Below are 17,831 nucleotides of genomic sequence, written 5' to 3'. Positions count from 1 at the left end.
AGAGAGTTAGAGGAAATTTCCCCTGAAAACAAATAATTGAACATGTGAATCATTCTGTAGTTAATTTAATTTAATAAGCCTGTGTGGATGAGCCAAAAATATGAATTTATTTAGTATATTCTTGGATCCAGCTCTCTCTTCAAAAAGTTATTTCTTTAATAACCAAAATCTATGTTCTGTCTGAGAAACTTCATAACATCTGGTTTAAATAACTATGCATAATAATTTTATAAGTAATTCAAATGCATTCCTTTGTATTTATCTTAGTTGTAACTATATAAATTTATTTCTCTGATCATTTGACTAATACCTCTCTCACCATACTTTGAGATCCATGAGGGCAAGGACATTATTTGTTGGTTGGTTGGTTTGCTTGTTTTTATCATTGTATCCTCAGCCTCTGGCATAGCGTCTGGCACGTAGTAGACACTCAGTAATTCTTCTGAATGAGTAAGTGAAGAATAAAACACAATAATATTGATGTAATTCTTTACTAAGGACTATAACTAAATTTATTCTTTGTAGTTGGAAGTCTTTCTGGAGGAAAAGAGTTGCTATGCTCATTTATTGCTTCATCCATTCATTCAACAAATATTCATTTACACGGCAGACAACACTGTGCTAAGCATGGACTACATGGTGATAAGAGGAATAGATATAGTTCCTGCCCTGGAGGAGCTCACAGCCTAGCAGGTAACTGCTTAAAGATTTATCAATTCTCTATTTCTAATATATTATGTACAGCTATAATTATACATTTGTAATAGTACCATATCAGAGGGCTTTCATAAGCTCTTATTTGATCCTTACAGCACAGATGTCATCTCCATCTTTACAGATAAAGAGACAGATCTAAAAAAAAAAGCTATGCTTTGTATAGATTAGTTCATTTTATTTAAGAAATACTTATTGATTACCTACTAGTTTCAGGAACTTAAGGAGTTGCAAACAGCAATGAACAAGAAGAAGAAGGACACTTCTAGTGGAAGGTGGCAAACAATAAACAATAAAAAAGATAAATCATAAGAAGGGCAAATATTACAGAAGATTCAATTAGACTCTAGTGAAGGAATTCAGGGGAAGACTCTGAGGTGCTAACACTGAAACTGAGAAGTGAAGTTAGACCAACCATTTGAAGAGTCCTGGAAAGCCTTCAAAGAGAGTGCCAAGTCCAAGGCAATGAGCAGGACTGAGTGTGGCATATTCAAGGAAGAAAGTGAAGGCTAGTGTCACTGGGGAAATGGATTGCATGGTATGAGATAAGCTTCAGAACAGTGTGAGCCAGATCATGTGGGGCCTTACAAGCCATGGACTTTCTTCTGTACACATTGAGAAGTGAATAGAGAATTCATACATATAACTTAGCATGTTGTACTCCCAGAAGAGGATTCCTTGGCATTGTAGTTGGAAAAAGCAAATTGTGCTTTAACTTGATTTCAAAGAATAGAGAAGTCAAAAGTGATTATCTAACAACCAGCTGGGGAATTTCCCATAGCCCAATGAATCATGTTGGAGAGACACTAAAAGTAGACTCCTCCAGAAGTGTGTGTGGGGAAAAGGGGTGGTCACGCTTAGGAGACACTGAGGGTTTCATTCCTTAGGACAATTTTTGAGAAGGCTTCTTGTCAGGGGGAAAAGAATGTAATCTGTGCTTTTGAGTTTGTAGGATTTAAAAGCTAAACACTCCCAGATCCTGAGGAAAAATAGAGCGTAATTCTGGGTCTTTAGTCTTTAATGTGGTAAAGAATGGAAACAGCCCTGTGTAATCTTGGGAACCAAGTGTGGAGCAATCTCTGTGGGGTTTATCCCTGGATGAGTGAGCTCATTCTCTCTTCATGCCCTGAGGCTGCCTGAACAGGGATGTATATCACCAGTGGACACGCTCAGTCTGACAGTCTCTTGAACTAGCTTTCAGCAGGAATACTCTGTCCCCGAAAGAAACAATGGCAGAACCAGTTTTCTCTCTGCTTCAGTGTAGAAGACAGAGTGAACCTCTTTTCCACTGAGTAGGGAGGGATTTTGGAAAGGGGAAGGGAGGAGCCCAAAGGGAGATCCTGAACTTTCTACTAAAAAGACAGTATGGGATTAAGCAATTAATTAGAAAAATAAAAGAGGACTGACCTCATGTGTACCTCAGGTTTATGCAGTAACTTGTAAATGTTACATATGCCACTGTCAAGAATTCTGGCTTGTCTGTGGGATGAAAACAGTATTTGTCGTACACATAGTTACATGAATTATTTGAGACTGAGTAGCTCATTCAGGGTCACTCCAGGACCTGTGCTCTTATCCAGTTGTATTTTTTAGTCTATCCATTAAATTTCTTTTTAATGCTGTTATTTTTATTTGACATAACATTCTTATTGGGTTTTGGTGTCTGGTTATTATGTTCTATATTCAGTCATTTTTGCTATTGCTCAAACAGTAACTGATGAGTTGTTTTAATAACTTAGGTTTTATATGTTGAATAAATGCATTTAAAGCTGTTATTTCTTTCTGGGACACCGCCTTTTGGTGTCCAGAGCTGCTTCACTTGGGAAATGTTCAGAAAGACTGTCGTGTAGCCATTTGTTATTTGATTTTTTTGGCTGCCCAGATTCTAATCCCTTTCCTAATGGTTCTCTGATTTGTTATTTTCAAATTAACTCTTTTGCATTGTGCAGTACTGACATGATGGAAATCCAAGTGTTTGGTTTTCTCCTAGAGAAACTAAAGAAATTCTTCCTGCCAAATGCTTCCTCTGACTTTCTCCAGTGTTGTCAAGAGTAAGGTAAGCTACTTAAATATGGCAAATCAATTGCTTTTGTTGGAATTGATTCTTGAGTGAAATACTGACAATTGTTTATATCTGAGCACTTGTGGACACATGGGGTTGGGAAGACCTTCTGGGATTGTCTGGTTCCACTTTTTCCAACCTTGTTCTTCAGCTCTCCTTTAGGGCATGTAAGCTGTTCATGTCTTTATGTTTTCTTTTGACTTATGCCAGCTAGGTTTGGTTTCTGTTGCTTGTTGCTAAAGAATCCTAAATAATATATAAACCATGCCAAAGTCTTCCCTAACTTCCCATTCCCTCAAATGAATCCTCCAGTGAGATAAATCCTACTAGGAAAATAGTTAGCTAAGCTGATAATGAAATGTTGATCATGGTTTTAATAGTGGAATGCATTATTCTTGCCAGATACTATTTGCATTTTCATAAGAAAGCTTTAATGGAAGAAATGTTTTGGTAATAATGTGGTAGGGTCTTACCCAAAAGTTGCCCAAGGACCACCTGAACAATATTCTCACACTTCTAGCACAACAGACTTAGCATTCACATTTGGACACTTCTGGCAGGAGCCAAAAGACCAAAGAAGAGGAATACAGAGAGATGAGTAGAGCAAGAATTTGTTCCAGATCTGCATTCCCTAAAAGCACCTTTTGTCAGCTTAATTTTAATTTAAGCACAGATTCCTCTTCTCTTACATATTTATATTTGTGTTTCCACTTTGAGTTTCCATTCAGTGCTTTCAAAGTTCCCACAAAATAAGTAGAGATGATACAATGCAGTTTTTATATTTCATGAGACCAGGTTGTGATAAGGTCTAACAGTTTTTCAGATAGCATTAAATATTCTTCAGATTAAAATTTTCTTTTCCTAACTTCTTTCAAGACCAATGAAAACTATTATATTTTTGAAACAATATAATTTTATTAAACCTTAAATCTGAAATAAGCGTAAAAGTCAGAGAGTAATATTTTTAAAGTAGGTTATTTCCTGATAGTATTATTTTGTCTCAATAGAAAATACTTCCTTTAACAAAATTGTTATTGTGTTTATTTTGGCTTCTATTTTCTTTCATTGATTTTTGGTCTCTGGTAAGTATATCACATAGTTATTTATTTTAGCCATCCCTCAAATAATAAATAATTGTTTTCAGAGTTATAGCCTCTGTGTTGGAACAGCATTATCATTTGCAGCCAATTTCTTTCATTTCAATGAAATATAAGCAGCATTTAAAATTTCTATTATTTTTTTTGGTATTCCTTTAATATAAATGGACACAGTACTCTGAATATCTGTGCTTTAAATTTTTAGCCTCATTATTTTCGCTGTTTTCTTCTATTCATATTCCTCATTCTGATTATCCAATTCAAATAATCCTCATAAGCTTAACTCAAGTCTTTTCTCTTCTAGGAGGTGTTCTAAGAACATTCCAGCACAAACCTCCCTGTCTCTAAAACTCATCTAATATGGGGTCACGGGTTCCTTTATGATAATGTCTTTTTGTTGTCTTATTATTCAACATTCCACATGTATTCCCCTAAACTAGATTGCAAATTCCCTGAAATCAGGGACTAAGGCAATATAGCCAAGTATTTTAGAATCATGGACTCTCTAGCTGGATTGCCTTGGGTGACTCCCTGCTCCCTCACTATCTTCCTTGGGGCATAAGACCACTGCTCTAAGTAGTTTCCTCTTCTGATTAAAAATACTCCAAAATAAATGCTCCTATTTTTTCAATAGTGATGAATATCATTTGCATAGCAATTTACCACAATTTATTAGATTTAATCCTGCTAATATTCTGTTAAATATATGTTATTAACCTCAATTTATAGATAAAGATCCTTTTGCTCGAAGAAGCCAAGAGCTTGTATGAGATGATATTGCAAGAGGTGGAACTAAGGCCATTCTTTCAAGCACAGTACTTTGCATACTGACGGTACTACTAAGTTAAGTGATTGATGAGTTGTCTCCTGCTTGAAATCTTTTCCTACTGGGGCTTTCTTATGTGTAGACAGCTGTTAATTTCTTTGAGTTTCTCCCTGTTCATTTCCCTGCAAACTTTCCCTCTTTCCACCTCAAGAATTTTAAGAGGAGAGGGTTAATTAGGTATCAGCTACCATTTCAAAATGTCTAAGTGAACCCTGAAATTAATTTGAAATTTCCTGCTTGACTTGCAAAGTCAGTCTCCGCTCATTTTGTACTTTCCAACCTCATCTTCTCTTGATCACCTTTCTGTGACTGCATAGCTGAGTCACTCTCTCATGTTCCCTGCTCCATTGCTTACTTCCTTTCTTCCCCTCAAGTCATTACATCTGTCCTTCCTTACAAAATATGTTTCTTGTTGGTTGAATCTGTTTTTAATTCAAGTCTTCAATCATCCTTCGTTGCCTGGAGTACTTACAGCTTGTCTGAAAGCCCATTTGTAATTTTACCCCTTTACTTTAGATTTCTTCTTTCTTTTTTTTTCTTTTAGAAATCTTGTTCTTTGATTTTCTCATAGTATTATCTCTTTATCTATTGTTTGTTCAAATTTTACTATTCTTCCGTGCTCACGATCGCAGAACGAGTTGAAATTTATCTGTTGATAATCACACATATATCATTAATGAAAGTTCACTTATTTAACTATATTGAAAAACAACCCTACCTCTACCTCTCTTTATCAATCTAAAAAACTAAGGTTCTGTTTTGTTTTAAAGATGATGGAACTTCAGAAGGTAACATTTGGGTAAGATAGAAATTTCTATGAAAACTCAGGTAGACTACAATCATATATCAAGATAAATAAACAGATTTTGGCATAAATATGTGGGTTGGTGTCCATAAAAGACCTGAGCCTCTCTCTCTCTCTGTGTTGATGTAGGAAGCTCAAGACACTGCCTATTTCTGTATCCCAATTTTTTCTCATAGCATTCACAGTGGCTGTTTTGATTCAAAGTGACTCAACCTCTTGGGCTTTCCCTCTAAGGGTTTGGCTATCAGACCTAGGATCTAAAGGGCAAACCTCCATATTCTCACATTTGAAACCAAATGTCTTATTTCAGGTTCCCAATAATAATGAAAATTCTGCATTTTCCTTGAGAAGATGCAAGACTAGTCAGTAATACTTAATTCTACCAAAGTAAGAATGTCGTATCAGGGTCTCCACTAGATTGTCCCACCTCTTGATTTTAAGGGGTTCCAATTTGACAACTTTTATGATCTTGTATTGATAAAACACTATCATGCTCATAAATTAGTTTAAGGAAGTCTAACATATCGGGAGTTTGGATCCCTATATCCTGAAGTACCTTATTATTCTTTATTCTTTCAAGGTATCATTCAGCCAAGTGTTTCTGAAGTTTCACACCAGACTCTTGCTATGAGACAAATTCCCGCCCTGAGCTGAACATCTAGGGAGCTCTAGGCTCACAGATTCCTCAACCCAATAATAAACCTCATTTTTACTGTTGATTACTTATGCCTATTGCTCTAACTAAGCCTTCTAGTGGGAAGCTGAGCCCTTGCTGCTAAGCTCTTTGGCTGGAGTTTCTGCTACTGCGTTGCTCAGAATCTTTTATCTTTGGTCTCAATCTTCTAGCAAAGTTTCAAGTCCTCCTAGATGCCTGATCTACCCGACTTTTAATCAGGGTCCAACGTACTTGCCAACTCCAGCCTGCCTTTGTTAATTTTTTTAAATTGGATCTTTGCCTACTTAGATCTTCTTTAGTCACAGCCTTAACATTTACTCTCTTATAGTTGAATTCTTCATTCTGTCCCTGCAGCCACCCTCCTTTTTTGTTTCAGTCTAAGTTCTGGTGAAATACCCTGGTCAGTCATTCTACAACTTGCACATCATGTGTGAGGGAAGCAATATTGTCTTACTCAATTGCACAACATTTGTAATTTAATAAAATATAACACTGAGTAATCAATCATAAGTATGTGCCCACATGTCAACATACTTGCTAAATGAATTAATACATTAAATTATCTACAATTATGAAATGATATTGCAACTATTAAAATTTTCATTCGATAAATGAATCAGAATGGTGTAAATAGTCTCACTATACTATTACCTTAGGCTTAACAGCTCTTGGTAAAGCTGATTTATTTTTAGTTATCAATTAGAAAGTGCAAGTTATAATAATTTCCACTATAATGATGAAGCAAGTGCTTCTCTTTACATTTAAAAATGCAATGTTCTGGCAGAGAGTTATTTATGTGTATTAAGAAATCAACATGGGAAATAATACAAAGAAGAAGTTTAATAAATGTTCATTGAATAAATGAATGAATGGTTTGACTAACCATACTATTTATTTTTCATGACATATTTAGGACCTAATTATTTCATTTATTCATACTGATAAAACTCTATCATGGTCATAAATTAGCTCAAGGAAGTCTAACATATCCAGAGTTTGGATCCATATATGAAAAATTGCCCTATTATTATTTATTTTCTCAAGGTATCATTCAGCCAAGGGTATCTGAAGTTTCACACCAGGCTCCTGTCTGGTTCCTTTCCTGAAAAGTTATGATGGAGATAAATTATTGGCCAATTGATAACAAAGAGATTTTAAAAACTTATACTTGATTAGAATGTCATGTGAAGAGTTTATCTTCCCAGAAGAGGTCCAAGGAATTTTCCCATTAAGTATGTTTTCCGCTTTTCCTGTAGCTAGCTGTAGTAAATTCAGGTATGCGTTATTTTATATCAGACATAAATAGCAATTCATTGCCATTATAAAGCTTGTAAATGGTGTACAAAAATGTTTTTCTATACTGTGACTTTTTAATAGGACATATGTGCTAGAGAAGTATCTTAGTATTTAACACTAAAGTCCAGGGAAGTTAGCTGGTGCAATATCATGTATTAGACGTGGTAATATTCAGTTGCTGGTAACAGAAACCCAAAACAACAATGGTTCTAATAAGAGAACAATTTATTTACATCTCAAGTAAAATTCCAAAATGGACAGTGCAATGCTGCAGGGGAGATTTGTTCCACAAAGCCCTCAGGAACCATATTTCTTCTATCTTGTTCTGTAACACATAGATTTCTATTCCCAGGGTCTACTCATGGTACAAATTGGCTGCTCCATCCATATTCTAAAAGTCAGGAAGGGAAAAATGGACCTAGAAAGGACTAAATGGTGTGAGCCAGCTATTTTGGGGGGATGGGGTGGTGGAAACAGCTATTTTTAAAGAAAGGTTTTGTTTACATGTTATTAGCTAGAGTTCAGTCATATGCCACTTCAAGCTACAAGGGAGGCTAGGAAATGTAGTTCATTTTCTGCACACCCATGAGTCTGACTAAAATATCAGAAGGTCCTTAATTATGGAAGAAGGGGAGGACTGTTGGAGAGCAGTAAGGATTCTCTACCACCATATGTGATTTATTTTAGGTTAAGGAAGCTCTGAAAACAAAGATTGAAATATTTAATTGCTTTCATTAGTCATTGGAGAATACAGTCATTGTAAATTTTTAATATAAAAATCCCAATGTGTTTACATATTATAACCTACTATGCATCTCGTCAGCTTTACAATTGAAATACACTTGGAATAAGGCAAGAAACAATAAATAAATAGTAAGAGTATAACAGTCATAACTTCTAATTTTCTATTAACCAAACCAGGTCAAGTGTAAAGCACATGAATTGCTCAAAATTATCTGAAATTAAAATAAAGCTCCTTAGTAAAGTGGAATTTCACTATTTCTACGTTCTTGGCTTGAATGTTGCTAAAATACAGATGAGAACATGGCACTTGATTGAAACAAACTAGATGAACCAGAAATCCTGAGGAGCATCATATAACAGACAGTTGGGGCTAGTTGTGCTAGCATCAAAGAGAATAGAAATGCATAGACATGTGGCAGAATAAATCTTTGCAATAATTACTGAATGTAACAATATTAGATACTGGATTTCTTTGGTATGTGCACGTTGTGCATAAGTAAATTTAAAATGAAGAAGAAATGTTCAGAAACTTATGTTCTATGTAAGTTTAAAGAGAATCAATTCAAGAATGTTTCAAGTTTGGTGATCTTTTGCTTCATTATTTGTATCACTTGTTTTCTACAATTTTCTACCCTTTTTACACCTGCATTTGCAAGATACGAGAAATGTGCTATGCTCTCTTCCCCCCCACCTGGAAACACTCTGCTCAATTTATACTTTATGAAGGGAAGCTTAAAGGCTTTTTTTAGTGCTTTTATACTGGAAAAGATTGAATTCTCTAAGGTGACTCTCAAGCAGATGTCATTTAATAAGTAGTTATGCTTCCTCATTAATCTTAGCATTTTCCTCATCAGTCCTGCTATGAAAATGTAACCAAAATAAAACATTGGGGACCATCTAAGTCATCTACTGCCCACTCCTTTCCTTTCTTTGCTTCTGGAAGCAGCTGTGTTTTAGCACAAGGCGGGATGATGATACAAAGAAGGCTTTCTTGGTCTCTTCCTCCATAACCAGGAGTTTATAATGCGGTATGTGTTTTGTAGTGCGCAAGTATTATCTGTTGGTCATTACCATTCTGTGCAATAAAATTAGCCTTCTTCCCAAACTATTATTTTCTCTTTCATTTTTTTTTAAGATTTTATTTATTTATTTGACACAGAGAGAGAGGGAGGGAGCAAGCACAAGCAGGGGGAGCAGCAGGCAGCGGAGAAGCAGACTCCCCACTGAGCAAGGAGCCCGATGCGGGGCTCGATCCCAGTACCCTGGGATCATGACCTAAGCCAAAGGCAGACGCTTAACGACTGAGCCACCCAGATGCCCCTCATAATTATATCTTAAATAAATCTTTTCCCCCTTTAATGGAGTCATTTTTGGAAGTGATATGTTTATTCCTATGTTATTGAAATATGTGTTTTTAGAATTTCCTATAGAATTTATTTTATAAATTCATTGTTTTTCTGTATATATGTGAATACATGTGAATACATACATGTCAATATGTGCATACACATATAAGGTTTTATCTCTTCCATGGCCTGTATGAGTAAAATTACCAAATTTTACTATTGTGGTTATATTTATTTATGTGGGAGGATAAAAGGGTAAAATAAATAAAAGGAAATAGCAGATGCATGGATAGGAAGACTCAGTGTTGTCAGGATGTCATTTCTGTCCATACTCATCTATAGTTAAGTACAATTCTAAGCCTTATTTTCAGAGCATTGTGCTTTGGAATTTGAAGATAAAAAAGGGATTTTAAAGTACATTTAGGAAAAAAAATCATGCAAAAACAGGAAAAATTTTTTTTTAAAGATTTTATTTATTTATTTGACAGACAGAGATAGCAAGAGAGGGAACACAAGCAGAGGGAGTGGGAGAGGGAGAAGCAGGCTTCCCGCTGATCATGAAGCCCCATGCAGGGCTCGATCCCAGGACCCCCGGATCATGACCTGAGCTGAAGGCAGACGCTTAATGACTGAGCCACCCAGGCACCCCTAGTCAGGAAAATTTTCAAAAGAAGAATAATGACCAGAGAATTTATCTTATTTTTTATGTTAATATAAGACTTCAGCAACTAACATGTATTGTATTAATGTGTATTATGCAATTAAGTATGTATTATACTGGTGTACACAGGCAATGGGAAATAAGCCCAAGTATTTATTATGATTTAGTAGATCAATACAGTGGCATATAAAATCATTGGGCGGGGTCAGGAAATAATAATAGCATTTACTGGACACTTACTATATACCAGGTGCTGCTCCAGTCAGTAGTGTGGGGCTGTGATGGGCTTGTAGTTGGGCAAGGTCAGCAGTCAGACCAGATGCCAACCTTCAGCGCATTTGCTGGGGCTGCAGTGGTACCAACCTGCAGGGTGCTTTCTCTGTCTTGTCCCCTGAGAGGCTTTTGTTAGTGGGCAGGGCCAGTAGTCAGGTCAGATGCCTGCCAGGGCTACAGTCACACTGATTGGCAGGGTCTCTCTCGGCACTGCCAAATATAAGGTTCAGCTGCTGGGACTGAGAGTGTACTTGTGTGTGTGGTTATCTTCCCCTCTACCCAGGGCAGGAGTCACTTTGGAGTGGAGCCAGTCCTTTTCGGGGGCTGCTTGTAGGTTGAGACACAGCAGGAGCTGCCCGGAGGGACTCCTGTCGAATGGGTGGGTTGGATTTGTAGGAGAATGTAGGGGAGAAGGTGGCACCCAGTGTTAGCATGGTAGTTGGAGGGTGTTTGTGCTGTTTCCTGCAGGTGTTGGGTATTTAGGCTAGGGCGGTGGCGAGAGAAATGGTGTCTTCTAAAGATCCCTGCCCTTCCAGCACAGATTCTGGGATTAGTAAATAAATCTCCTTTATGTGTACTCCAGGCACTTTTCAAAAAGTATATAGTAGTGCGGTGCCTGGATGGTTCAGTCGGTTAAGCAACTGACTCTTGATTTCAGCTTAGGTCATGATCTCAGGGTTGTGGAGATCGAACTCCACGTCAGGCTCCCTGCTCAGTGGGAAGTCTGCTTGAGATTCTCTCCCTCTCTCTCTCTCCCTCTCTCTCTCTCCCTCTTCCTCTGCCCTTCCTACCGCTCATGTGTGCACACTCTCTCTCTCTCAAATAAATAAATAAATCTTTTTAAAAAGTATATAGTAGAATATACTTTTTAAATTGAGATAAAGTTCACCCTTTTGAAATATACAATTCAGGGGGGTTAAGTATATTCACAAATTTATATAATCATTGCCACTGTCAAATTCCAGAATATTGTCATTGTCATCCCCAAAAGAAGCCCTATATCCATTTGCCATCACTCCCAATTTCTCCCTCACTCCAGCCCCTGGCAATAACTAACCTACTTTCTGTCTCTATGGATTTGCCTTTTCTGAATATTTGATATATTGACCTTTCTGCCTGGCTTCTTTGATTTAGCATAATGTTTTTAACGTTTCAGCATGTTTCCATGTTGTGACATGTTTCAGTACTTTATTTCTTTTTATGGATGGATAATATTCCATTGTATTGATATACCATATTTTGTTTATTCCTTAGTTGATGGACACTTGGGCATTTTCCTCTTTTTGGTTATTGTGAATAATACTGCTGTAAATATTCATCTACAAGTTTTTGTGTGGACATATGCTTTCAGTTTTCTTGGGTGTATACCTAGGAGTGGAATTGCTGGGTTATATGGTAACTCTATATTTTAACTCTTTGAGGAACTGCCAAATTATTTTCTAAAGCAGCTGCACCTTTTTATATTCCCATCAGCAATATATGAGGGTTCAATTTCTCTACATCTTTGACAACCACTCGTTATAGCCAATTTTTTTTTTGATAGCCATTCTAGCAGGTATATGCAGTGCCATCTCATTGTAGTTTTGATTTGTATTTTTCTCTCATGATTGATGATGTTGATCATCTTCACATGTGCTTGTTAGCCATTTATATATCTTCTTTGGTAAAATGTCTATTCAAATCGTTTGCCCATTTTTTATTGGATGATTTGTCTTTTTATTATTGAGTTGTGAAGTTTCTTTATATTAAATACAAGTCCCTCATCAAAGATATGATTTCTAAATATTTCCTTCCATTGCATGGGTTGTCATTTCACTTTCTTGATAGTGTTCTTAGAGCACAAAAGTTTATAACTTTGTTGAAGTCCATCTTATTTTTTCTTCCTTTTTCTTTTTTTTTTTTTCTACTTTTCCTTCTATTGCTTGGGCTTTTGGTGTCATATCTAGGAAACCAGTGCCTAATCCAAGGTCATTAAGATTTATGATTGTGTTTTGTTTTAAGAGTTTTATAGTTTTAGTGCTTACATTTGGTTCTTTCATGATTTTTAGTTAATTTTTTAATATGGTATGAGGTAGGGGTCCAAGTTTAATTCTTTTGCATGTGAATATCCAATTGTCCTAGCATGATTTTTTGAAATGACTGTTCTTTCCCCATTGAGTTTTCTTGGCACCTTTGCCAAAAATCTGTCAATGTAAGTGTTTATTTCTGTACTTTCAGTTTTTTTCCAGTGATCTATATATGTATCCTCATGTCAGTACCACACTGTCTTGATTATTATAGATTTGTATATGTTTTAAAATCAGAAAGTGTGAGTTCTCCAAGTTGGTTCTTCTTTTCCAAGATTGTTTTGACTATCCTGGGTCTCTTACATTTCCATATGAATTTTAGAATCACCTCATCCGCTTATTCAATAGAATCAGCTGCTATTTTCCTAAGAATTGCATTGAATCTGTAGATCAATTTGGGGAGTACTAACATCTTAACAATATTAAGTCTTCAAATCCATGAACAAAAGCATCTTTCTATGTTTTAGGTCTTTAATTTGTCTCAGTGATGTTTTCTAGTTTTAGTTTTTAGTACACAAGTCTTCCACTTCTTTTACTAAATTTATTCCTAAGTATTTTATATTTTATTTACTGTAACTGGAATAGTTTCTGTTTTATTAGTTTGTAAGCTTTGAATTAACTGATGAATAGTTTTGATAGGTTTTGTTGGTGTGTTTATAGTCTCTTACATAGGATTTTAATTGTCATGATTCTACAGAAAAACCCGGACGTCACAACTTAAAACAAGAACTTTATGTGAAAACCCAACCAGACTATTTTGGTATTTTGTATTTATAAAAATATAAATATATCTTTATATTTGCATGCTAAGCTCATATTCTAACTTAATGTTTCCCAAAGTTCATTTTCTTCCTTTCTACCTTAATGACTGTTTCCATATCTGCATGCTATTTAATATATTTTTTAAAAATATAAAATTAAATAAATATATCCAAAGGGAAATTTTATATCAAAAATTTTTATAAAAATTTAGGGAGTGATATATAAATCACTTCTAATATACATTCCTATAAATACATTACTATTAAAATGTTCTTTCCTGTACCACCTAAAATTATTTTTAGGTAATTATAACTTTGTTACTCTTTGGGAATTTCTGCAATAACCAGCTTAATAATTAACTGGATGAAATAGAAATTTCCCTAAAATTTATTTTATGGTGGCTAGATTATTCCTTAGTGACACGAAGCAGAGATTTAGAGTCATTATCTGAATACATAGGCAAAAGATAAGAGTAAAAATTCCTCCAGTTCTTGATTTTGCTTTTCTAGGGGATACCTAAAGGATATGTACCAGCTAGTGATACTCTCATGAATAAATGTGCTCTCATTCAATGCTCCATGGATTACATCATGCTGCTATCTGATAAATATGAATAATTCCTTCCTAGAGGGTAGGGATTGTGTCTATTTAACTTGCCTCATACAGCATGCAGCATAACATTATGTTCGTTTGAGCACTTACTAAATGCAAGTTGATGATATAATGCATTTGTGAATCACCAATCATCCTGAAAAATAATGATGTACCCAGAGTTGATGGGTCCACCCCAGGTTTTATTACTGAGGGTTGGACATTATTGAGAGGCCTCCACTTAAAAGGAAGCACAGTAGAAAATTGTTCAGCTTTTCAACAAAAAAGAAGGAGCTTTTTGTCCTTGATAATTAAATTCTTTTTCAAAGCTAAGAATTACCTGAATGACTATTTTACGTGGATAATAACAATGTTTATTTAAATAACAATTTAAAGCATTTCATCTAGAAAAGAAAACACTTCATCTCTGGATTTTTAAACAACCTTTCAACAAAAACCAGGACACAGGATCCTTGGCACGAAGAATTAGTTAAAGGCTAAGAGATAGGGAAACAGACTCTTGGCTTATCTCTTGACACTAGAGTGTTGAAGCCTTTAGAGAAGCACCCAAACTAGCCTCATTCTACCACCCCATCTACCTGCAGGCCACTCCTGTATCAAATTCCCAGTTCAGCTTCTGTGGGGCTGGGGACAATCTTCAAGAAGGGAAGAACTTTCTTACAGTTATTGTCTTGGTCTAGCCATGCAGCGACTAAAAGGGTACTTGTATTCTAACTAGGACTGCTAGAGAGATGTGACTTATTTAATCTGATATTGAGTATAAGATTTCCTAGATGTAGTGCCTCAGGAAAAAAAAAAAGAATCAGTGCAGCCAAAGAAAGGTAGGGGGGTATCATTTAATAACATATGAGAGTATTTAAGGATCTTTATATCTAATATAGGTTGTGCATTAAATTATAGACTGGCACCATACCTCTGTAGGTCTGAAAGTTAACATTTGAAATGAATTTTAGTGTGGTTTTTAATTTACTTTGTTATTTTGTTAAAGAAACAATGAGAACATTTTTGCTAAGAGCAGTTCACTCTATTATGCTGTGACCTGCATCTTTCCCACCTATAAAATATATGTTTCTGTATTTCTTTTGATTTCATTGTAACCGTGATTGAAGAGTTGTTAGCTTGATTAAAAAGATAACAGGTCATCTATCTGACTGGGAATCTAAATAGAAATTCCTGCCCAAATGGGACAGGAAACTCCTTGATCAGATGCCCAGACTAAAGGTAATATAATTATTTGTCTTCCTGTTGAAAATGCCCTTCATAATTCAAGATGTTTGGATACTTGAATGGAGAATTTAGGATTAATGAAAACAGTTGGTATTCCAAAATCCTTAAATCAAACATCTAAAAGGCTAAAAATTTGGTTTGTTTGTTCTTTTAAAGGCAGAGGAGTTTGGTTATGGTATCAAAATGTAAAGTCAAGAGGCTGAATTGTTTTGCAAGAGTAAAACTAAAACTAGAGTTTTCTTCCCTACAGTTTCTTTTTAGAATAGCAAAACGCATGAGATAAGAAAGACAAGGCAGAGATTTGTATTTTTAAGTAACAAAAAGTCAGGGTGAATGACTAAAAAGTCTCAGGTCTAAAGCCTCTTGGCGTTGGGAAGACTCAACACATATACTTACCAGTACACACAAACCTTTGCTTTGATATGACCAAGTTTGTTGGATCAAATAACTTCCTTTCCAAGTCTTGTGTCTCCTTAGTACTGGGCATAACAAATTTGTCCCTCCTTTATATTTGTCTCCTCCCTTCCCTGCCTTTCTGTCCTTTTCCCTAGTTCGGATGACCTGGGTTTGCATTCCTCATTAAAATCAGAGCTTTTACTCCAGAATCCTTGCTTACCGACCTAAACTAAGACAAGCCTCCTCTCACACCTATTTGCCATAAAAATATGTATATGAATTGGGATTCAGCTCTTTATGTCCTGTGATCATACAGCTTTAATTATAAAATATTTCTGAATTAAATTCCCATCATGATTATTATGAATATGCAAATGATAAATGAGTGGTAAATAGAAAAATAAACTTTACTGGTAATATATTTCTTAGTGAGATGGATATAGGGCTACTTCCCCTAATTAGTTTATGTGTCCTTAGGTGATTATTTATGCTAGGGTATTTCCTGAGGCAATATACCATAGTAGGATGCAGGAGGAGATGAGAATTACAGCTTTTCTTGTTAGGGGGTAAATGGCTATTATGAACAGAGATGTGGGAAAGCAAAGCTTGCCTCTTTATCAGGTAGGCTTGGGACATTTTTGAATCATTATGAAATTGATTACTTTCAAAACATCAATGAATAGTAGAGCGATGCAGCTGCAAACCAAGGGGTGGCGGCAGCTGCTGGTGTAGGCAGCGTCTACTCACAGATAAGCATAAGCCAGGTTTAAGACTACTAATATGGACGAAATATGGACAGTCGCTGGTCATTTCTTTGTGATTCTTCACCTAACCCAAGCCCTAGGTTCTGTATTAGAGGCTAAGGACTTGCTGTGATATGGAAGCCCCTAGGCCAAGCTGAGTTAATGGTGGAATGTTAATTCTAAGGTGTTAGAAACAACCAAGAGATCCAAGAGTATTCCGGAGAACCCAGATTTTCTTCAAGGTATACCAAAGGCTTTGAAATTGTGTATGAACCCAATTAAAGGGAATGGTCATTTGCATTAGTGTAGAGAAGTATATAATCTTTAAACTAATATGCTGTAGTTAATATCCTAATTGAGAAATTTTAGCTCTAAAAGTAAAACTGCATGAATGCTCCAATTCTCAATTTCTTGGGATGTCTCTCCTTTTCATTCTCCTTGTCCTGATATTTATTGTGGTCCTTTTCCTTTCTTTTAAATTTGAAAAAATCAGGAAAGGAAGAAATTAATAATTGCCCACAACCCATGATGCAGAACTAATAGTTGTTAACAATCTTCTCCCTATGTGTATCCTCTTGAAAAAGGTTATATATGTAGCAGATAGTATTCGTTTCCTATGGCCCCTGTAACCAATTGCCACAAACTGGGTGACTTAAAACAACAGAAATCTATCTTCTCATGATTCAGGAGGGTCTAAGTCAGAAATCAATTTCATCCGGCCATGACCCTGCCAGGGACACTCTTAGGAAGGATCCATTTCTTGACTTCCAGTTTCTTTTTTTTTCTTTTTGTTTAAGATTTTATTTATTTATTTGAGAGAGAGACACAGAGAGAGAGGGAACACAAGCAGGGGGAGTGGGAGAGGGAGAAGCAGGCTTCCCGCCGAGCAGGGAGCCCGACCTGGGGCTCGATCCCAGGACCCTGGGATCATGACCTGAGCAAAAGGCAGACGCTTCATGACTGAGCCACCCAGGCGCCCCTGACTTCCAGTTTCTGGTGGCTGCTAGCCTTCCTTGGCTTGTGGCTCATCACTCCAGTCTTCACGGGCAGCTTCTCCAAATCTCTCTGCTCCATCTTCACATTGCTTCCTCTGTATGTCTGTATCATATCTCCCTCAACCTCTCTCGTAAGCAAACTTGTGATTACTTTTGGTACTCATCCAGATAATCCAGGATAATCTTCTCATCTCAAAATCCTTAATCACATCTGCAAAGTCTTTGTCTTATAAGGTGGCGTTTATGGGTTCTGATATCTTTGGGGGACATTTCGGGCCTACCACACATGTGAATATATAGTCTGTTTAAACTGGAATGTAGGATGTTACAGATAAAGTTAAAATCCCATTTGACCTCTGTTCCCAATTCTAGCCCACCTTACATTCCCCAAAGGTCACCACCATGTTTAGTTTGTTATTCTTCTAGTACTTGGAAGAAACTTTTACCTCTGTCTAGATATATATCTATAGAAAATGTATGGCATTTGTTCATTTGTTTTGTGTGTGTGTGTGTGTGTGTGTGTGTGTGTA

The 17,831-nt window shown here is 36.1% G+C and overlaps 1 long non-coding RNA gene across 4 annotated transcripts in view; it reads left to right on the top strand.

The window, feature by feature from the left end:
* LOC145721771 (uncharacterized) overlaps positions 1–17,831 on the top strand; it is a 47,369-nt gene that overhangs the window by 13,551 nt on the left and 15,987 nt on the right. For 3 of the 4 annotated variants that reach the window (XR_014145667.1, XR_014145664.1, XR_014145666.1), the window contains 2 exons: positions 526–693; positions 2,664–3,591. This is a non-coding gene — a long non-coding RNA (uncharacterized LOC145721771). Of the gene's footprint in view, positions 1–525; positions 694–2,663; positions 3,592–17,831 lie in introns of those variants that run through there. The other variant, XR_014145665.1, reaches the window with a different exon arrangement.

This window comes from Leptonychotes weddellii, chromosome 5, assembly GCF_054177405.1.
Source record: "Leptonychotes weddellii isolate Sample4059 chromosome 5, ASM5417740v2, whole genome shotgun sequence".
NCBI classification, from domain to species: domain Eukaryota; kingdom Metazoa; phylum Chordata; class Mammalia; order Carnivora; family Phocidae; genus Leptonychotes; species Leptonychotes weddellii.
Note: the sequence above shows the minus strand (reverse complement) of the source record. Positions and strands in the feature narration are given on the sequence as shown.